Consider the following 14,291-nt stretch of genomic DNA (forward strand, 5'->3'; position numbering starts at 1 on the left):
TAGCCATATTGCAGAAGGCCTCGAAGTTGCTCAGACATGATTTGCCCATAGTGAAGTTCTGTTGACTGTCCCCAGCCACACCCTTTTCCATTTACCTTAACATAGTTTCCATGACGATCTGCTTCATGATCTTGCCAGGCACAGAGGTGAGACTGATGGATCTGTAGTTCCCGTGGTCTTCCTTTTCCCCTTTTTTAAAAATGGGAGCTGTATTTCTCATTTTCCAGTCATCATAAACTTCACTTTAATATGCACCTACCTTATTTTGAATCTTAACTGCTCTGATCTTCTCAGTTTGTCATATGCTTTAATGAGATGACGTCCCTAAGCAGACAAATTTTTTTTACACTCTGTTTTACAGTGTCTGACCCTTTCTAGGAACCTCAAAGTTAAGTTCAAGGTAGAAAATTGATAAATCTGTGAGGATGTCAGTGGAAAAAAAAATGATATATCGAGGAAGGGTGAAAAGACAGCTGGAAGAAAAGTCAGCGTAATTTTCTCTGTTTGTAAAAAGCAGAAAAAAGACATGGTTTACAGTGGAAATGTAGCAGAGCAGTGCAGAGGAAATATTAAATATTTAGCTATACAAAAGTGTGGCTTTTTGATCTCCAGTGTTCTCACTGAATGTTCACGTTTCTTTTCTTCCATCTGCCTTTCCATTATGTAATACAGGTAATTTTTAACTAGGTAACAGTCATTTTTATCATAGGAGTCCATGCTGGCACAATACTGCAAGGCTTCCAGACTCATAGATCTTGTATGTCTTCAGCTGTTGCAGTTTTTGAGGTGTAGTAGAACTATTAGCAAAAATGAAGCCAGCAGGTTGAGTGAGGTGATTAGTCCGCTCTGCTCAGACCCTGCAAGAGTCATCTGGAAAGCTGTGCCTGTGTTTTGGCTCTCACTACAAGAGTGGTGTTGACATAGTGGAAAGCGTCTACTGGAGGTCTTCTAGAATGGCCAAGAGAGTTGGAGCACATGGTGAATAGGGAAAAGTTGAGGGAGCTATATTTGTTCTGCCTCAGAGAGAGAAGTTTGAGGTGAGACCTTACTGCAGCTTACACCTACCAAATCAGGAGAAATAGGGAAGATAGACATGTCTTGGAGGTTGTCCCGAGTTTAGCAGTAGCAGTCAATTTTTCTCCTTCTTGGTAGCTGGTGCAGAGCTCTGTTTGACTTTCAGCCTGGGAACAGTGCCGATAGCAGCGATGTTTTTCAGTTGTTGCTAAGTAATGTTTACCCTGAGCAAGGACTTTGTGACGCTTATGCCCTGCCAGGCAGGAGGGGAAGCCCGGAGGAAGCAGAGACAGGGCGCCTGACCCAAGCTAGCCAAAGGGGTATTCCATACCACAGCACATCATGCCTGGGGGGGGTAACTGGTAGTTACCCAGAAAGACAAGGATTCTTCTTGTTCGGACTTTTTTCTGGCAGTAGTAGTAGTCTTTCGATTCTCCTCCCAGTCCTTCCGGGAGCAGGGAAGGTGAGAGCCCCTGGTGGGGGGGGTGACGTGGGTCTCGACTGCTTTCAGCCTAGCACCACTCTGTGGGAGTGAGTGAACAAACTGGCAGGGTTTAAACCACGACAGTGGTGCAGAGTGGTAGGAAAAGAGTCAGAAGCTGTAAAACCGGAAATTCTGATTACAAGGCGGGGAAACATTACCTATGCGAACAGCTATGTAGTGGAACAGATTGCTGTTGACGTTGTGGGATCGGTGTCCGGGGAGATATTAAAACACTGTTTGCAGCCCTGAGCATCCTGAGTTAATTGGTAGTGGTTTGAGCAGTGCTTGTAATATAAGCTTCCTTATGTTTTTTTCAATCAATCATTACATGATTTTGTGTGGGACAAAACAAATTAGGATACAGTGCCCAAGAAAAGAAATTGGTTCAAAAATTTAACACCAAATAATCTAAACTCCTCATCCACTAAATTACTAATACATACTTAAAACAGAATTTAATGGAAAATATAAAATCAAACATGTTATGCTTGTAACATATTTTATGATTCTTCTTTTCAACATATATTTTTCCTATGAAATCTTATAATACCAAGATGTAATTCCTGCTATTTATGTGTCCATATTGAGGACAGGCTAATTTCTTATTAATCCCAAAGGTAGCAAATAAATAATTTTGATATTTGCAATTAAATATTTTGGTTTTTAACTGCTTTTGTATGTGTGTTCTTGCATGTCTCTGGTGTTTTGTATCTCTTGACTCACACAGCATATTACTTTAGTATACTATGAAAATAATCAATCATGATTTTATCTCTTCTGTTACAAAGTATATGAGAATATTGGTTTTGTGGTTAAATACATCCTGAAGGACCTTGTACCAGTGTCAAACCTGTAAGTTTTTTCAATTAAGGACATGGTCTCAACTGTTCAGTAAACACACAAAATTATTTATGTATGAGCTTGATGCTAGAAAATGTGTATTATGACCATCCAGTTCAGGGTTTTTTTTGATCTAACTAAAAGCAACGTAGATCAAGCATACTAATATGCTTGTAATAAGCCTATGTCATAAATAGGCTGGTTCATTTATCATTGTTAATAATGTATGGATATCCCATTAGAGTTTAAATAACGGAATTCAGCGCGAATGTATTTCTACTGATCAGTGGAAACATAATTTCTCTGCAGCTGCTGTAGTTTAAGACAGAGCTCTTACTGCCCCTTAGGGAGATTTCTGTCTCTGACAGCTTAGTTTTTATACAGCCAGTGGTTTATTAGATTGGTTTGCTCTTATGTGTGATAATAAACCTTATGCTTAGCAAGGTTTAGAGACTTCCAGTGCATTAATATTTTATGGCAATGACACTCAAGACACATTTTGTATACCTAACAAGACAAGCCAAGCTGCAGCTGATGTGTACTGGACATTAAATTTAACTAGTAAAAACTCTGCCAATTATGCCTTTCCTAATTGTAATCTAATAATTTACATATTTGATGTATCAACATTTTGCTCTAAACAGTACTGTTTCATCTGACGTAAGCATTTATAGATAACCTTTTCCCTATATTCCATATTGATATCCTATTCCTGCTTTGTATTATAATGAGCGAAGAAGTCCTTTGCACAGTGCCTCTTAGTGGTCGTGAGGGAGGGTCTCAAGATGAAGTAAATGAGTCTTCTTTGAGGCTGACCTTTTCACCTCTGGTCTTTACACATGCTCCCTGGAGGCTTGGTCTTTGTCCAAAGTGCAGAGCCAATTTCAGCCGGCCTAGGTGTCCAAAGGGCTGGAATCAAATCACGGTCCCTGCTTCTTAACAATACCTATGTCCTTATATCTAGTTCTAGCATACATGGAGGTGTTCAAAGGACGGGAATCAAGACACGGTCCCTACTTCTTGACAATAACTATGTCCTTATATCTTGTCCTAGCGTAATCATGAGGGAGCAATGATATTGTTAAGCAAGCGCCCTGATCTATACCCTTGTACATTGCAAGTATGATAAGCCTGAGCAAGCAGTAACATTGTTAAGTAAGCAGTTTGAACTATCTCCTTGTACATTGCAAATACCATGTTCCGTAAGCATGAGCAAGCAGTAACATTGTTAAGCAAGTAGCTCAGCCCTAACTCCCCAAAATATTTGTTAACCTTTTCCATCAAGGCTCTTGGGAAGAGGCCAGTGGGACCACCAATGGTGAAAAATCTGAGTAACCATTTTGTGGGGGCTATGAAAATGATTTTATCTTAAGAGGCTTTGGGGAGTTCACTGGCTGTAGCACTTACCCAGATTCAGCAAGGGGATGATGAAAAGAGAAGGAAACAAGCAACAGTATAAAGACCAATATGGTCACACACTCCAGCTTCCGCTTTTTGTCTTTGTGGAATGACTAATCACACCATTTGACCTTTTCTGCACTGGTGGTCTTACATCTCCTTCAGGAATTTCCTAATGATGCTTATTTTACAATAGGTTTATTTTAACAGGAAAGTAGAGCTTGTCCATACTCTAAGAAACTATTTGCTACTGTTTGTTCAACAAACAATGCAGGTTTATTTCAGCCTACATTTATACGCTTGCTGCGAACTTTCAGATGAGCAAATTTTTGTTTACATAATATGAGTGGAAAGTCTGTGTCATAAATACAGAAACAGGTATAGCAGCCTAACTCGTATGAATGATTCACATGAACGCACTAAAAGTGTCCTGAAAAACTTTTTGTGTAGTCAAACATCTTGGAATAGGGGAAAATACAATATTGTTAAGGTAATCATCTGTTTAGAAAAATGTTTGAGAGTACCTAATCACAGCAAATCATATTTTAGGAGTAGCCTTAAACTAATTTCTAGGCATCATTGTGAAAAACAATTACACTAATTACACTTCAAAAATTAACATATCTTTGAATACAGCATGAACAGAATTATACTAAGTAAGAATTTTTTAAGTAGTTTTTGAATTCTGCTTGTGTTTCAGGAATATTGTCAAAACTGGCATTGAACGAAATGGATTGAACACCTCTTCAGCTGTTTTCACTTAGATTGATATTTAATTTAAAAATTAGCTTATTTTTATTCTAACTGGATTATTTTTCTGATAACCTATACAAATGAAATTAAAACAATTGAAAAATTATGTAAATCTTGTATTTGGGTTTCTTACTTGGCTTTATGCTGCCACTACTATAGTAACCACTACTATACCTGTAATTGTCAAAACAGGAGGAATGCTTGCGACATTTACCAGCAAACATTTGTGAACTACATGCTCTATATTTGTGTATAATAATTGAAAGAGGGGAAAAGAAAACCAATTACCATATTTTATAGAAAATAATATTTCCCTAGAGGTCAGAAAAATAAGACCATTTATTATACAAAGGAACTTTAAAAAATTATGCACAACTTTATTCAAAATATACCTTTAAAATCTATTACATGACAAGGAAAACAAAAAGTCATGTCAGAAAAACTTCTAAATGTTGTAGCACCTATTTCAGGAAATTTCCAAAGTATGCAGGAACTAGAAACCTTGCTCACAGTATGTTTATTGAGTTCTCTCTGGCTTGAAAATCATAGTAGACATATCCAGGGACTCTTTTAAGGATGTATTACATCATAAAGCAAACTAAGGATGGTAACCCGTGTTAGAAAACTGTCAACATATATTATACTACAATTTATCTACAATCCAACTAAGCTTAAAGCCTCACCATTGGCAGAAAGTTTAAAACATAAGACTACTCTCTAATAATTTAAAGTGTAATGTACTTTGCAAAAAGTGTTGTAACAATCTGTCCAATAATCCATTGCAGTACGTGCGAATTTTGTTGTTTTTTTACTGCAAATGTTAATCCACTACAAGAGAGGATTCTAAAGGACTACCACTTCAAAGTTTTCATTATGGGTACTGTATATTTCTCGTTTCACAGCATATTAATATAGGTTTTCTATAAGAGATGCAATGAAAAATCTTAACCCGCAGTGCTTAAACCTTGCTTGATTGCCACGTTAATATTTAGAACAAAATTGATAAAACGTGATTTCTGATAAAGTCTGCCTTCCCAATCAGAGAAAACAGGGGTATTGTTTTGAATGGTGAAATAATGGAGATTGGTATTATTTGGCAAGAATAAGGATAAGCAAGAATTTCCAATCTGCTGCTAACATATGCTGAGAGACTCCAGCTGTATATGTTTACTTAAAAAATCATTGCTATTGTTAATTACATTGGTACAAATGCATCTTGAGGTTTATATTATAGGTATTCTTCACCCAAAGTTTACAGTGAAAGGTGTGACATATAAGATGCAACTGATACAGAACAGAATCTAATTGAGAAACCGCCAAGGAGATGTCATTATTGAAGTCAGTGTTAAATCTTTTCTTGTCTTCTTTTGCCAGACAGGAGCGATTGGTAAGCCCATCTGCAGTATTAAGTTTCACAGAGGTATTTTCATTTTCTTATTTTTTTTCAGATGGCTTGTAAGAGGAGACATGGAGAAAGAAACGGGAAAACAACAGAGACTAGCTTGACTGGCTGGAGAGTTGTAAGGGGCAATCACCTGACAAATGGATAGGTCTCAGGTCTTGCACTGATAGTGGTACGTATTTGTTGTGAAGATCATAGCTGTAATGCTATGCTAATATATTATAGTAAGGCTATGCTAATACATTAATATTTTTATCTGTGCATAACTAATAAATTGGGAAAACTGCTACAGAAGAGTCATACAACACAATACTGTGACCAAAAAAAAAATCAAAATCAACCATATTTAAATAATTACTCAGAGCAATATTGTTCAACTTATATATATGTTTCTAAGAAAAGTTGAAATATCAGAGTGTGACGTAAATAAGTTTTTTTGTTTGGACATATTCTTTTCCAACAGTCTTCACAGCAGGAAGCTTTGTTAGAAACGTAAAAATCATTGAGGAAAAAAATGTCTGGTATAAAATCTATTTATGCTTTTTCTTGAGCTAGACGGCGGTTGAGAAATTTGTTGCTAATGAGAAATTACAGCATGCAATACCCTGCTACCAAAGAAAGTGTCTATACAGACCCTGTAGCTCAAATTTGTAGTTTTCCTGAACATATAAATATTTGGACCAGGTTGTAGTTCTGCCCATTTTCTTCTGGGATCCTTCAGACTTCTGCCCAGGAATGACTAGTTTTTCTCCATCAGTTGTGGGGTAATGAAAGAAAAAAACTAGTCAGCCCACAAGAGTAGTAAAACTCAGTAATACCCTCCAACCACACTTCTATGTTCAGGGGCTCTTAATACATCAAAGGTCTGATAAGTATCCTTACAGATCACCTGTTCAGCCTTTTAACACCTCACTAGTATTTTAATGATTAATACCTAGAATTGAATCAAAATAGGATAGCAATATATTGTGCAACTTACTACTTCTCTGTGTTTGTGTATTGTATCTGTTAGGTTAGAAAATATTCTTCTCAGGTTGTACCTATGGGGGAGATCTCATTATGTATGGCAATTTAGGCAAGCGTAGTTCATATTTTGAAACAGGAGTCTGAAAGTTAACCAATCAACAGATACCTCATACTCCATGCACCAGGAACTTGGACTGCTGACTGGCCCTTCAGTTGGTCAGCTGAAAGCTTATGCCTTAATAGCTCACTATGAAGTGCCCCAGTTTTTTACGGAAAGTTCCTCAGCTCTGGTATTTGAAGCAGTGCTGTTTATTCCATGCAATAATTCTGCATTGATCTGAAGGATATATGATGGCCGGAAGTCCTTCATTGAGGCACTGGCAGAAACAGTCTTTCCTCTTCTCCTCAGAACTTGTAGCTGAATGTGAAGGAAAGAGTATCCCAAGACAAAAATGGTCACCCAGGAAAAAAAGTAAAACAGAAAGGAGAGGATAGAACTGTAAAGCAAAATACACTAAATTTCTTTTTCCATTTACATGTCTCAAAGTGATGTTTAAATATTGATGAATTATGGTTTATGCAGTTTTGAGAAGCTAGTGGCTGTCTCTGCTCCTGGATATAGTGATAACACCAACACTTGTTCGCATGGTCTTGTATGCTTTTCTACACTCTGTTTGGAAAGCACATTTGCAGAGAAGCTCTTCTTCCACAGGGAAGACGACCCTATTTCTCATGGATATCTTTGTTGCAGTGTGTGTCATCTCGACTACAGCTAACGAAAATTCATGTCTTCATGCTGCTGTGCAGTTTACCAAAGAGCTGTTTTAATGCATAGATACCTTCCACTAGAAGATGTCACACAAGGGTCTGTCCAACCTGGCCTTGAACACTGCCAAGGATGTTCACATTCAAAACTTCTTTGGGCAGCCGTGCTACCGTCACAGTAAAGGATTTCTCCCTTATATGTAACCTGAACCTCCCCTGTTTCAGTTTGAACCCATTACCCCTTGTCCTCTCCAGCAGGCCCCCTTCAGATATTGGAAAGCCGCTATGAGGTCTCCACACAGCTTCTCTTCTTTAGCCTGAACAACCCCAAACTGTCTTCATACAGGAGGTGCTTCAACTCCCTTATCATCCTCATGCCCCTCCTCTGGACTTGCTCCAACAGCTCCATGTCTTTCTTATATTGGGCACATCAGAATTGCTCACAGTACTCCAAATGAGGATCTTGCACTTGGTCTTGAACTTCATGAGTTTGGCACTGGGCCTCAATGTCCCAAAAGGGACCTCTTAAGCATGTCAAGGTCCTTGTAGATATCATCCCTTCTCTCCAGCGTGTCGACTGCACCGCACAGCTTAGTGTCACGTAAACGTGCTGAGCAGTCACTCAATCCTACGGCACATGTCGCTGACAAAGATGTTGACCAAATTCTGAGTGAAACTACTTGACTCCAGTTGGGCACTGAGCCTTTGACTGCAATTGTCTGCATGTGGCTGTCCATCCCATTCTTTATCCACCAGGTTGTCTACCAGTCAAATCCATGCTTCTCAAATTCAGAGACAAGGTTTTTGTGCAGGACAGTGTCAAGTGCTTTGCACAAGTCCAGGTAGAACACGTCAACTGCTTTGTCCCTATCCATCACTTCTGTAGCCCCATCATAGAAGGCCACCAAATAGGTGAGACAGGATCTACCCTTAGGGAGGCCATGTTGGCTGTCACCAAGTACTTCATTGTTTTTCATGTGCCTTAGCATGCATTCCAGGAGCGTCTGCTCCATGATCCTGCCAGGCACAAAGGTGATACTGACTGGTCTGTAGTTTTCCAGATCGTCCCTTTTTTGACCCTTCTTAAAAATGGGAGTTATTTCCCTTTTTCCAGTCGTCAGGAACTTCATCTGGCTGCAGTGACTTTTGCAATAGAATAGATAGTGGCTTAGCAACTCCATCAGCCAGTTCCCTCTGGACCTATGGATGACCTTCATAAGGTCCCATGGAATTGTGCATGTTCCGGTTCCAAAGATGATCTAAAACTTGCTCCTTTTCTACATTGGGCTTAAGGTCTTCATTCTCCCAGTCCCTGTATTTGATTTCTATGACTTGAGCAGCATGTCTAAAACACTTTCTGATGAAGATTGAGACAAGTCATTGAGAAGCTCAGCCTTTTCCATATCCAAGATAGCCAGTTTTCCTGTTAGCTTACCAAGAAAGTCCACATTATCCTTAGCCTGGCTTTTGGTGGCAACATACCTAGAGAAGACCTTCCTGTTATCCTTTAAATCCCTGGACAGTTAGTTGACTAAGGCGAAGTCAGATTCAATTCTAACTGGGCTTTAGCTTTCCTCACCTGGTCCCTAGTTTTCTGGGCTTTATGTCCCTGTATTCCTCCCCAACTGCCTGTCCTTGCTTCCACCTTCTGTAAGCTGCTTTTTCCTTCTAAGTTGTTTTCTCAGCAGTTCCTTATCCATCCATGGAGGCTTCCTGGTCCTCCTGCCCCATTTTTTTCTAGTCAGGATGCAACACTCCTGAGTTTGGAGCAAGTGACCCTTAAATATCAACCAACAGTCTCAGGTCCCCCTGCCCTCTAGGGCTATATCCCATAGAGTCTTACTAAGAGGGTTCCTGAATAAGCCAAAATCTGCTCTCTTAAAGCCCAGGCCATTGAGTTAGCTCCCTCCCTTCTCACTGTCCTGAGGATCTCGAAATCGACCATCTCATGATCACTGCAGCCAAGGCTGCCTTGTACCATCACATTCCCAATCAGCTCCTTCCTGTTATTGAGCACAAGGTCAACATGGCACCTCTCCTTGATGGCTCCTCTACCACTTGCATAAGGACGTTGTCTTTAACACATTTAAGGAAACTCCTGGATTGCATGTGCCAGGCTGTGACGTCCGTCCAACAGATACCGAGGTGATTCAAGTCCCCCATGACTACAAGGACCTGTGAGTAGGAGGCTGTTTTCTAGTTCCTTATAGAGGACTTAATACACACAGTCCTCCTGATCAGGTGGCCTGTAGCAGACCCCCAGAGTAAAATGAGGTCTATATAACTTTTACTACAATTTCATATTTAAATGTAAAAGCAAAGTTTTACTTTGCAAAAATGTGAAAGGCTATTCGTAATGCTTTGATTTTATTTCCTTTGTATGATGGGGAACATTTTTATCAGAGATTTTTCTGGAGATGATATGTACACATAGCTGTACACCAGCAGTGCTGAAAATCACAGCATTCATGGGCTGGAATTACTTCCAACTGCTGAGCTGCAAATACTCATTTCTGCTGAAATAAACAGTGTTTAAAAAAACCCTGAGATACTCTTCATTTTATTCCAAGATGTTTGTGAGTTACACCTTGAAGATTTATCAGCCATGGTCTATCTAGTTACGCAAACGTGGTGAGCTCCTGAATATTGATGGTTAATTTATCAAGAGAGTCTTTCTCCCAACTCACTCATTTCTATGCCCCATTTGCAAAGGGAATATAGGTCATTCTAATGCATTTGTACCACACTTAGAGTAGGAATCAAACCATAGCAGTAGTACTTTATGTGCATATTAAATAATGATGTTAGTATCCTGTATATCAGGGTGCTCTGTAATGAAGAACTTTTGAAAACATAGACTCTTCCTGCTAATATTCATTCTCAGTTTGCCCTATCTTTACCCTGCTTTTTGTATCTATGTCCTTTGCTCTGTTAATTTTTTATTTTTTAAACCTCACTTCTTCCACCTAATTTTTTTTGTGGGTGTGGGTGTGGCATTATGTTCAAAGTGTTTCTGCTACTGTAGGGATCAGTATTAAAATTCCCATAGGTTTCACTGGTGTTGAATCAAGCCTGTTATTACGGTGCGTAAATGAAGTAGGGTTGTATTTGCAGAAGTATGAGACATGATTCATACACTATAGATGTTTCTGTAGCAATTAAATTACATCTAAGAGGGTATCTTTAAATCTATGGCTAGATGCTTCTTACCAAAATATTATTTTTTTTCAGTAATTAATTCAGCTGAAAAACTATAAAGTATCTTAGAAGAATTTGTGTTCCTGTTTTATACATATTTTATTTTTTAAGCTCATGTCGCCAAGGCATGTTCCAAAGAGTGTAGAAGTAAAAAAATACCAAAAATTAAGACCTCAAATTAACGTCCATTGAATTTTTTCCTACGTGTCATAAGATTTTCTCTATCTTTTTCATTAAGGAACTGCCATTTTCCTACTGAAAATGAGGGTGAAAAAAATCTGTTTCTCTATAATAATGACTTGTTCAAGAGCAAGTATTATTCTTTTTAGCTTCCAGGTTCTTCAGGAGTAGCTATCAAAAGCTATTTCCCAAGCTCTTCATACTGCAGCTGAAATAAGGGTTCTGGCACATGCGTTAGTTTCTGCAACATTTAAAACAAAAAAAAAATCACTGCTAAATGAGGAGGGACAAGAGTGGTAGGAAGAGATATTTTACTTCCGACTGAAACATTTCATGACAAGCTCTAAAATAACAACTATACTGAAATGAGTATATAACCTCCCTCAAAATTGGAAAAACTTGAAAAAATGTGAACATAGAATAAAACATAATAGCAAATAGTTATGACACCATGCTGTTATTCAAAAAATTCTCCGTTAATCAGAATGCTCCAAAGTAGTGAAATATTACTATAGAGGATATTAATATTTTTCTTCTTATCATTTTTGTGTAGTAGATGATATGGTTCTTAGATATTAAGTTAATCAAAGCCAAGTCAAGACAAAATCAGGTCTTAAAGTTGTATATTTCAAAACTGGCATCTGGTAGTTCTTTAAAGAGAGGTTGATTTCTGATATTGTTTTTTGGGGAACGGACATTAGGTGTTGAGCATTATCACAGTACATACAAGTCTCTATGTAGTGATTTTTTCTAAAGTTATTTATGACTAAGAAAAATGTTCAGAATGAGAACTTTTCAACATTTTTAAACCTGAAATAACTTTTTAAACATGTCTGTTACTACACGCATGGCAAGCAGTGACAAATATAGCTACAGCTTATGTGTGTTTTACAGTGCGAAAAAACACAGATGTGATTTAGGAAGAATATAGATTATTTCTGTCACTTGGATAATGGTCACACTATGTATACAGAAGTAGAAGAGCAGATACTTGACATCTATGCCACTTCTAAGATAAAAGACAGTCTGTTAGGCCTGAGGCTCCCATACTGTAACATGGTGTAGAGAGATGGCTGGTATAGCGGAGAACAGAAGTTGTGTCATGTTAATTTGATCTCTGGGTGTAGCTTTAAGATGTCCAAAATATTCCCAGAACGTTACACGCAATTATCGCAAAATAATTGTGCAACTGCCCAAAATACTGCTTTGAGAAAAATAAGAAAAAAGCTCTCTCCTGCGACTACCATCAGCTAAAAACCAAATGGTGTTGCCTGTGTGTGGGGAAGAAGCAAAAGGGCTTTCCTGAGGGAAGAGGAACCAGTATAGTTCTTTTTCGCCTAAGTAATATCCCACAAAACAAAATTAGAAAGTAATTTAAAATTCTATGACATTAAAATGATAATGAAATATATGTTTATGAAAAACCTTTGAGGAAAATTATGTGTGCTATGACTGGTTTTGCTTCCTCTTCTCTCCACCCCCTTTATTCCAGATCATGATATGCCCAGAGTGGACGATTCTATCTGAAGTGGGTTTGTTCTAGGTGTAGTGTGAGCCTATTTTATGAAGGGCGGAAGCTGCAACTTTTCTTAGCAGCCAGTAATTCCTTGACCTATGTATCTGCTCATATATACTTCGACATAAACAGCACAGATAGTTCTCCCATCAGGAGGGTTTTATACCCAGGTAAGCAGATGGTTCTGCTAGCAGCCAGAAAGCCAATAAAACCAAGAGTGGAGCAGTGAGGGCAGGCAAGGTTTGCTCATTGCTAGAGAAGAGGGGCAAGCAAACTGTTGCTAGGGGATAGATTTCTGAACGGTGGATTCTCTGCTTCGCTAATTGACTGAAGTAATTATTTTTGGCAAATACATGTAAAGCTCTGTGTGCTCTCACTGGCCTACAAATAAAGAAATCGATGTATAAATATACAAAATGTATCTGATCCTTTTGTAAAACTGGAGGGGATACAAGAATGAATTACCTGACACATGTATGCTCTCTTTTGCCTCTCTGGGAGGGCGGTTCTGGCATTCTGAATTGGATGTTCTGATATAAATCAGGTTTGTCCAGATACTCCTCTGAGGTCTCCAGCGGCTGCTGAGATATTTCAGACATGTCATGGTCGTTGGCATTTCTAGTAGGAGCAGCCGAAAGCCAATGAGCCAGCACTGCTCTTGGATAAGCTGCAGTGGGAGCAGGTGCTAAAAGTGTGGATTTGTAACAGCCACTTAAAACCCCAAAACCCTTGCCAGATTTCTCTCTAGTAGGATTCTGCTGTGCTTTGCTGCTGGCTGCAAGGGGTTCTTCCAGTGACTGCTGAAACGAAGAGACATAGATAAACAGCTCTGGCCTTTACTGGTGGTGTTCCACTGCATGAGGAAGCATAAAAATACACCGAAATTTTGGTCATGGTGTTTCTGCTAGCCTTTAAAACCTGACTCGGATCTTGAAGAAGAGCAATTTGCTTACACATTAATCCTGCTGAAAAATCTGCAGGTCATGTCTTTTAAACCTTATGCTAAAATCATATATCTTTCTTTTGAGATTCCATAATGTAGATAGTTTTGGGGGTTGGGAAAAAACAAGAATTAACACTTCGATAACCTTTCTTTTGAGTTTTATCATCAGAAGAAATACAAGAGCCTTGCGTAAACTAATGTGGCTACTCATTCTCTTAGGGTCGAATTTAACCCTATGACTACAACTTATGAAATGTTAAACAACCTAAACACCGCCTACTTTTGTGTTTCATTACAGATTTGAAACTCAGCCCAGGTTCAGAGAAAGCGTAGTGTGGTTTTTTTTTCTGTTTGCTTTTTTGTTTCTTTTTTAGGAAAGGCTTTTGAGAAAACCTGGTGGTGATTTTGAGTCAGAATTCAAAACCTAATGAAATGCTGCAATTTTGCTTTCCCTTGAGGGGGCATTTTTTAAGGCTTCATTTGAATTTGAAAATCAAAGCAAAGCTCAGGCAACAATTTCCCAAGTATTAGAAGTGAAGAGAGGTTTGTGTCATCTGTCAAGCAAAACATGTCAAGAAAAATGTCTAATTTTGTTCAGCCCATGCTTTTCCATTGCAGTGTGAGGTGCTGTTCTTGAATGCAGTGTTCAGCTCATTCTCCTCGAGCTCATCTTGCACATGTCCATTAAAACTGCACATTCGCACTGCCAATCCAAAATCCTGCTGGGAAAGAGTCCTAGTGCTACTTGGGGCATGTTTCAAGTGACACAGGGAGGCCAGATAGGGCCAACTGGCCACTGGAACAGCTGGGAGACATGCTGCTGCAAGATATC

The sequence above is a fragment of the Pezoporus wallicus genome, unplaced genomic scaffold (assembly GCF_028554395.1).
Source record: "Pezoporus wallicus isolate ANWC-B61680 ecotype Strahan unplaced genomic scaffold, APGP_CSIRO_Pwel_v1 contig_7360, whole genome shotgun sequence".
In the NCBI taxonomy this organism is placed as follows: Eukaryota; Metazoa; Chordata; class Aves; order Psittaciformes; family Psittacidae; genus Pezoporus; species Pezoporus wallicus.